At 29.2% G+C, this 9,624-nt stretch overlaps 1 non-coding gene and 1 pseudogene across 1 annotated transcript; both read right to left on the bottom strand.

Moving 5' to 3' along the window:
* Positions 1 to 712: 712 nt before the first annotated feature.
* Trnap-cgg lies at positions 713 to 784 on the bottom strand. The gene has a single exon. It is a non-coding gene; the product is annotated as a tRNA-Pro (tRNA).
* A 3,415-nt stretch (positions 785 to 4,199) lies between these two features.
* Positions 4,200 to 9,624, bottom strand: part of LOC113378580 — a 38,887-nt pseudogene continuing 33,462 nt past the window's right edge.

The following is a 9,624-nucleotide window of genomic DNA, read 5'->3' as shown; positions in this document are numbered from 1 at the left end:
ATATTACTAGATGTTAATAATTTAACAGTTGTAATAATTATTGAAATTAAAAAAAAAAAAACATTACGCAAATTGCAACGACTAATTAACAAGTTTAATTAAATAGTTAAAAACCATTAAAACCTAACTAATCAATAAGTATTAGCAATTTATTAATAAACTTTGTTAAAGAAGTGTATATTAAGCAGTAAGATTTGCTCACAAAAACTTATTTAATACTATTTTTTACCTTTAGTGTGCGAGTTAAGTTCGCAAATTGCGACCATTAATTAACAAATCTAATTAAATAGTTAAAAACCAATAAAACGTAACTAATTAATAAATATTAGTAATTTATTAATGAATTTTGTTAAAGAAGTGTATATTAAGTAGTAAGATAGATTTGCTCACAAAAACTTATTTAATACTATTTTAAACCTTTAGTGTGCGAGTTAAGTTCGCAAATTGCAACAACTAATTAACAAATCTAATTAAATAGTTAAAAACCAATAAAACCTAACTAATTAATAAATATTAGTAATTTATTAATAAATTTTGTTAAAGAAGTGTATATTAAGTAGTATAAGATTTGCTCACAAAAACTTATTTAATTATTTATTTTTTACCTTTAGTGTGCGAGTTAAGATCGCAAATTGCAACTACTAATTAATAAAACTAATTAATTAGTTAATTATCAAATAAATTTTGCAAAAAAATAAAATATTTTTCAATCGGGCTCGTCCGGGATTTGAACCCGGGACCTCTCGCACCCGAAGCGAGAATCATACCCCTAGACCAACGAGCCATCGTATCGACTTGTGCATAATATCGAACGGTTACTTCTAGAACGTGCGTTGAGATACTATGCGTTGGCTTAATGTACGAGTGTTAGAAATACTCGAACACTGAGGGTAGAAAATTATTAAAGTTTTTTGAGTTTTGAACTAATTATTGCTTAAAAATGTACTAGTTAGAAGAGATGTAAATAATAATTAATTTGAAATAAGAAACAAATAGTACAAAATATAAAATTATTTTAAGTATTTTTCAGTACTTTTTTGTTATTTACAGAATTTGATTTCGTTAATATGAGTTGCATTACTGTTATCATTTTATTTTTATTTTAACTTTTTTTTTCATTTTCTATTCAATTTATTGCATTTTTTGTATTTTTATATTTTTTTGCTCATATCAATTTTGTAAATAAGACATTTAAAGTCTTGATTAACAAAAATAAATTGTAACAAAAAATTAATACGAGTGCTAATGATAAATGAATATTCATTAATGCGGCACTAGTGTACAACTTATTCAACACTTTAAATTTGTCATTTTTGAACGATTTTTCTTATTTATTTTGTTTTTTATAATCATTTATTCATTTATAATCATTTTATATAATTATTTTATTATCATTTATAATGGTCGTTACCTTGTGTCGTGTGTGTTGGAAATACTCGAGCACTGAGGGTTGAAAATTAATAAAATAGATTTTATTTTAGGATTTGTGATAATTTTGTTTAAAATTGTAAAAATATTGAAAGTATAAATGAGGTTATTGTTTTAAAAGTTTTAAAATCCGTGATATTATAGAAATTTTGATTTTTTGTTTTGTTTTTTTTATTTTATGTCACTATGACAATTTGAAGTGATAAGACGTTTTTTATAAGTAAGTTTATTTTGATTTTTTAAAATTTCGGAAAAGACTCTACTGACGAGCAAATTTTCTTGAAATAAAATCATCTTGAAAATTAAAACTGAACTCTACTGATGAGCAAACTTAAATTCATAAACAAAAATAGTTAAAACAAAGTAACATATAGAACTGTAAAATGGATTTTAAAAACAGGGACTCTACTTACGATCAAATTAAATAGCATAACGAGTTTAAATTCCACTGTCGAGCAACTTGAATAGCAGAATAGATTTAAAAAAGAGACTCTACTGACGAGCAAATTAAATAGAAAAATGGATTTTAAAAAAAGACTCTACTGACGAGCAAATTAAATAGCATGATGAGTTTAAAAAAAAGGACTCTACTGACGAGCAAAATCCGGAACTGCAAAATAGATTTTATAAAAGGACTCTACTGACGAGCAAAATAGATTTAAAAAAAGGACTCTACTGACGAGCAAATTAAATAGCAAAATGGATTTTAAAAAAGGGGTCCATGTATTTCTGAATTTTCTGTTTTCCACATTAACTAAAAGTATGTACTTTTGACTCTTTATAATATTTTTTAATTCAATTGTTTTAGTTTCTAAATTTTATTTTTAGTTTCCACTGAATGAAGACTAGGATTATCGAGCTATCCGAAACGTGTAGATTGTAATATAAATTTTTAAAATAAATTTATTAGTCTTTGCTAATATATTTATATATATATATATATATATATATATAAATTATGCACTTGACTGTTATCCAATTACGTCAGAATAATTTATGGCGTCATCGGCCGTGTTTCGCGTGGGACACAATAGATGTGGTTAGCGATAAAATCGTAGGTAGGACATATAATATATTGTATATATGCAATATGTATAGGGCTTTTGTGTTAAAATCTCATTATATTATCAATATATATTATATATAACATAATATCTTCCAAAACCGATAAAAAAAAAATCTGTCAATGATGACGCTAATAATTAGTTTGTAAAGATCTGCCAGACTGTTTTTTTCGTAAATAATTGTTGAAACTATATTATTGCAATTTTTTTCATAAACGCATAAAAAATAATGATAACATATAACTAACTAACAACCCAACAATCGTATAAAATTCATTTAAAGTAAAATTTTGTTCCTTAATTTGTTTTAATTTTGTTCATTTTTGTCTATGAAAGAGGCACAACTCTTTCTTGCTGTCAATTCTTGCCACAAAATGGTAATAAAATTTTTAATTTGTTTTATTCAGTTTAATTGAAATTAAATTAAACACTCGATGATTGTTAATTAAAAATTAATCGTTAACTTAAAGCGTGAAATAAATTGTAAAAGTCGTAAAACTGATTCTGATCACATTTGAAAAGGAGATATATACATATATATATATATATATATATATATATTTATATATATACATATATATATATATATATATATATATATAAATATATAAATAATGTGCTTTGTGTGAAAATTGTCAAGGTTTCTGCTACTTTCAATTTTCTAATTCCTAATAAGGGCTTCTTGAGGTCAACTTTGTAATTTCGATTTGTGTTTGTCGGAATATTTTGCAAATTTTATTAAGTAGCATAAAAGGTAATAGAAACATAGAAATTTAATAATAGAATAAATAAAATTAAATTAAACCGATGCAGTAAATAATACTATTAAAGAAATATATTTAGATCTTTCATTGGGATTCATACTTTGGTCTTGAGAATGCATAAGATAAAAATAATATAAAAGGTAAAAGATTATTAATACAAGATTTTTTCTTAACATAAAATAATATGATAAATTTAAATGTTTAATTGTTATTTCTCATAAATTCAAATATTTAATTATTTATATTTTTATTTTTACTTGATTTTTACTTTGATTTTATTGATATTTAAATGTATGAACTGTCAAAACTGTCAAACATGGCGCATGAATAACACGTGACTTATTTGAAGGAAACTCAAATTCAAAATTGATTTATTCATTATTATTTAGAAATTGTTTGTTTTTCAGTTGTACGAGCTTTGGTCTTGTAATCAAGGTTCAAGGTTTAATTTGGACAAATTAGATTACAGGCAAAAGTGATATTCGTTTTTATTAGTTTTAAAATAAAGCTTGTGTCCAACTGTCAAATATGGCGTAATTGTCTTCAATTGTGAAGTGTGTCGCAAATTTATTGACAGTTCAAACATGTTGACACTTGACTGTCAAATATGGCGCAGGGGTTAATGTTAAATGTGAAGTTAACAATTAGCAATAAATAGTAAACAAACATCATGATAAGGATAGAATTTAATTTAAATATTTAAACTACAACATAAGGATACAATTATTAAGTAATAACTATTTGACTTCAAAGATTTCGATTTTTTACCCTGTCAAAACTGTCAAATATGGAGTCTGAAGCATTTCTGACAGTCGAAACTGTCAAATATAGAATCAAAACTGTCAAATATGGCGTTAAAGATTTTAAAAAACATTTAAACTAGATAACTTTTAATTCAAATACCATCTACAACAAAAAAATACATTAGTTATAATGATATTAATTAATTTATATTAGAACTCATAGTAGTGTTTTCGTCAACCGGAACCCCCAATTCTGTCGGAATGCTGATTTGGAACTGCAGAAGAACCACCAGATAGGTCACCATGGTCGCTAATAACTATTATAACAAAAACAATTATAAATAATAATTATAATATATATATATATATATATATAATATATATATATATTTATTATTTTTACCGATTTGAATAAGTTTCGGTTTACGTAGAAAAATCCGCCCAAACTGATATTCGATGGATTCATTTCCGTGGCCCTTAAGAACTGGTGGACCTCCGTTTGGCCAGCAATGTTCATCCAGGACAGGTTGACCATTAGGAGCTTCTTTTGGAAATTCGTTTGGACCTTAAAGAATAATTATATAATGAATTTATAAAAGAGGACTCTACTGACGAGCAAACTGAAAGAAAAGAAGGGGACTATACTAAATAGTGACTTAGAAGATAAAATGAAAGGACTCTACTGACGAGCAAATTAAATAGATATCTCGAAAAAAGAAAGAGGGCTCTACTGACGCGTAAACTAATTCTATATAAGAAACTTATAGGGCAATTTTGCTGTAACAAAGCTCATAGCATAGCGTTGTCATGGCAATGCTCTCTTATGCTTGTTCTTGGTATTGAAAATTATGAAAATGTCTTCTATTTGCTGTGCGATCAGGCGTATTTTACGAGTACATATAAACAAACTCAAGAAGAATGTTATGATAACTGCATCATAAAAGATTCTGTTTGCTCGTCAGTAGAATCTTTTTCATATTTTATGCCTCGCATTTGAGATAGCACGTTAGTAAAGTCCTATTTTTTTCAGATTGCTTTTTAATTTATTTTTAGTCTTTCATTCTTTCATATCTTTTCATTTCATTCTTTTATATCTCATTTATCGTTTAGTCATTCATTTCTTTATCTTATGTCGAATTTCAGTTTGCTCGTCATTAGAGTTCTCTTTTTATCTTATTGCCTATGTTTTAATTTGCTCGTCAGTAGAATTTTTTTCTTGGTATTATGTCGAGTTTGCTTGTCAGTGGGGTCCAGTTTTACTTGCTAATTTACTCGTTAGTGGAGTCCTTTTTGCTTCAACATTTAAACTTGGACGTCAGTAGAGTTCTCTTTTCTAATATTTCCAGGTTCAAGTTCGATTTGCTCGTCAGTAGAGTTCGTTTTCCAATCCTTTATTTTGCCAGTTAGTAGAATTATTTTTTTTAGTGTTAGTTTGTTTGTCAGTAGAGTTTCTATATATCTTTAATCAGATTGCTCGTCAATAGATACTCTTTTTCAGTTTGTTTGTCAATAGTCACATTTTTTATTTTTTTCTTTGATTTTTTTGTAGTATTTCTTAGTTTACTCTTCTGTGCTGTTCTTTTTGTTTACTTGGAGTTTTATTTTTTCTCATTTCTATTTGCTCGTCAGTAGAGTCCTTTTTTCTTTTTAATTCTGTTTGCTCTTCAGTAAAAATAATTATTCACCTCTTTAAGAGTTCTTTTTTGCCTTATAATTCTTTACTCCCTTTTTCTAAGAAAGTTTCTTCACTTTCTTAGTTTGCTTGTCAGTAGGGTCCTTTTTGCTTTTAACATCTTTCATTGCCAATATTGTTCTCTAATTCAAATTTAATTTGCTCGTCAGTAGAATTCCTTATCAGATAATTGTTTATAAAAAGTTTTGGCAATTTTAAATTGTTTTTCAGTAGAGTTCTTTTATTTTTTTGTATTCCGTCCGTCAGTTTCGTGTGCTTTTTCTTAGTGTGCTCATCAGTAGAGTTGCTTTATTTTACATAAAATATTTTTGTAATTTTGGTAAATTGGTAAATAATTTTGTGCGACATTTTCATTTCTACTGTGCTTAGCTTGGCGGCATTTTCACATTTTTCAATAGTTTTCGCAAAATTGGAAAAGTGCTCCGGTACACAAACAGTCTAAACGCACTTGGGTAATTTTTTGAATTTTTAATCCAAAATTACAAAATTATTTTTTGAAAAAAAAATTAGGAACAAAATTTTTTTTGCAATAGCGATTATTTTGTTGAAACAAGCAGAAAGTTTTTCAGATCATTCAAATCTGATACTCCGTTTTCTCAACAACTCGATTTCTATTTTCTTCACTCTATGCTCCGTATCTCCGTAACGACTGTACCTGCCTTTGCCAAAAACTAATCAGCATATCTCCTTATCAATAGGAATCGAATGTTTTTTTTAACCATTTAAATCGGTTGATCCGTGCGCCCGAAAACGTGACTGGAAATTTTTATCCATACATACATACAAACAAACACATACACACACACACATCCATTTAGTTTCTGAGGTATGCTCCTTAAAAATGTTCAGAAACCTTCAAAACGTCGAGAAATGTAAAAATTTTCAATTTCGATTTTCGGCCCATTACAATAACTTACACTACGGGAAGTTAATAAAAAAGGGACTCTACTGACGTTCAAACTAAAGAATGGACTCTACTGACGAGTAAACTGAGAATGAAAATAATTAAGAAACTCTACTGATGAGTAAACTGGTAAAAAAAACTAACTCTTCCTGTTGGAAAGTTTGTGCAACTTGCCTTAAGGCAAAATAAAAATGCATTTAATGGTCTGATTCTGTCGCATAACAGTCAAAAAAACGATCTTATTATTTGATAACACATGGACATTTTGACAGTATTCAGTATGATTCAGTAGCATAATGTATGCAAGTCAGAGCGCAACATAGCCTTGCCATAACATTTGTCTGTTATGCAGCACAATCGATCCTTAAAATACACAAATGAATCCTTTATCACTTACATTGCTGGATGCATAATGGGCTTCATCGCATATAAAGAACAGCAGGCAGACGCTGCAGCAGGCTGTCAGGGCCAAACCGATGTCTTTGGTGCCGAAACCGTCGTTTATCTTCGACATCAGTCCGTAGATCGACAGTGTTATGATTAGAAAAAGATAGAGGTTGATGAAGGTGAATGTGTAGCAGGTTGCCAGGCCTGTGTCTCGGGTCATCCTGCTGAGGCGCAGCCAGAGGCCGCGGTAGTCGGCCACGAGGGCGGCGGGGCCTATGTGGCGGAGAGCCTAGGGAAAAAGGATAGTAATAAATAAACAAAACTAGTTTGGTATTTAGCCTTGAGGCAAGTTACATGAACTTCCCGATATGTGTAAATAATCGACTTAATCAAAAAAAAAATAAATTAATTTATGAGTCATTAAAAGTATTCCGAGTGGATTTATTACACATAATTGAAAACAAACGAACACTTTGACTTTGACTCGAAGTATTTTCTAAAAACAAATTTTCAAAAATCAATAATTTTTAAAATCCATAGGACTTTAATGGTATGTTCATTAAGACCGAGTACTCTATCGTTATACCAAATAAATTGTCTAATTTTAATTTTAACAAACATCAAAAAAACTAATCATTTTCTCAAACTTGATAAATTTCTAAAATTAAACTACTGGCCGTAAGGCCGCAATATTTCAGTAAGTTCTATAAGACCATGATATATATCGCCAAAAAAGTTCCATAAAAATCGGCTTCAATTTTTTTTTCAACAGTAAAATACAAGAAAACGGCTCGGTAGATTTTCACCTAAAATTAATCAGCATCATTCCCAACTAATATCTTTCGAACAGTTTTTGATTTTTTAAAATCGGTTCGGTAGTTTGAGGTTAAATGTGGACAAAAAGTTTAACACTTTTTTTCAAATTACAAAGAAATGGCTCGGCAGATCGTCTCACAAAACAGACAAACGATAGTCCTCATTGAGATACATCAAATAGCTTTTAAACCCTGAAATCGTTTCAGGCGTTTTTGAGAAAATGTCGATCAAAGGTCTAACTTGACAAATGCCAAAAAACGATAGTACTTTTTGCAAACTTTGAAGAATTTTTAAAATTAAACGGCTTGTCGCAGGGCCGTAATATTTGAGTATGATCTAGAAGACTATGATATCTACCGTCAAAAAAAAATCATAAAAATCGTCGAATTTTTTTTTTTTTTAACTTTATTACAAGAAAACGGCTCGGCCGATCTTTACCAAAAACTAATCAGCACGATTCCCAACCAATATCTATCGAATGGTTTTTGAATATTCAGAATCGATTCAGAATTGCGGGCTAAAACGTGGACGAAAAATTTTTCACTTTTCTGCAATTTACAAAGAAACGGCCCGGCCGATCGCCGCACAAAACTCAGAGACGATAGTCCTCATCGAGATACATCAAATGGCTTTTAAATTTTTGAAATCGGTCCAACCGTTTTGGAGAAAACGTCGATTTACGGCAAAAAATCTGTTCACACACACACACACACACACACACACACACACACACATACTATTTCCAAATGTGATCTCATTCGATTCAGAATGGCTTGAAATGTCGAGAAAACATAAAATTAGCGAGTCGGATTTTTTGATGAAAACATAAACTTCTCCTTCGGGAAGTTAACAAGTCAGATGCAAGTGGAATTATTGAAGTGAAATTTTTTTAGACGCGAAAGAAAATAATAAATATACAGTTACGATTGAATTTTGTTACAGTACGATTATATTTTGTGTTCAAATTTCTCGCCGCTCTATAACGGCCTCTCCCACTAGTAGGAGAGTGTCTTATGCTAAAATTGCACTACGCTTTACACAAGCACGTCCTGTTCTGTCTAAGCCGCCTAACAAACAACAAATCTTCGCAAATGTAAAATTATTATTTCTGTGTGTTCAATAAATTCTGTATATAATTTCTTCGTGTGCTTCTTTTTAAACCAACAGTACTCAAGAACAAACTGAGAAATATGATAAAAAGGGACAGAGTGTAAACGATAAGAAACACAAAACTTTAATGCTGTTTTAAGTTGACCGTGAGTAGAGTTCTTTTTATACTCTTATATGACATTTTTTTTTAGAAATTTTGATGAGCAAATTTACAAGCCGACGAGAAAAATGAAAAGGAAATCTACTGACGAACAAATCGAATAAGAAAATAAGAAGGGACTTTACTGACCAGAAAACTAAAAAGAGACTCCACTGACGAGCAAATCGAGAAAGAAAATAAAAAGAAACTTTACTGACGAGCAGATTAAAAATAACTCTACTGACAAACATACTGTGTTTCTATTCTAGTAAGTGGGATTCTACTTACGAGCAATTATGTAAAAATGCAGAAGATAAATAATAGAACTGTACTGACGAATAAATTAAATAGAAATCTAGAAGATATTTATAGGACTGTTAGTAGCAGACTACAAACTAAATGTTAATATGAGAAGAAGTAAATAATTATACTGACGATCCGATTAAATAACAGAAGAACTCTACTGACGAGTAAACTGAGGATAAAAATGGAAAAGGGACTTTACTGATGAGTAAATTAAGAAGAAAATAAAAAGGAACTCTACTGACAAACAAACTGAGATGAAAAATAAAAAGG

The sequence above is a fragment of the Ctenocephalides felis genome, unplaced genomic scaffold (genome assembly GCF_003426905.1).
Source record: "Ctenocephalides felis isolate EL2017-DRISC unplaced genomic scaffold, ASM342690v1 CF-g0.4_SCAFFOLD_01886, whole genome shotgun sequence".
NCBI lineage: Eukaryota > Metazoa > Arthropoda > Insecta > Siphonaptera > Pulicidae > Ctenocephalides > Ctenocephalides felis.
This window is presented reverse-complemented; position numbering and strand designations above follow the sequence as displayed.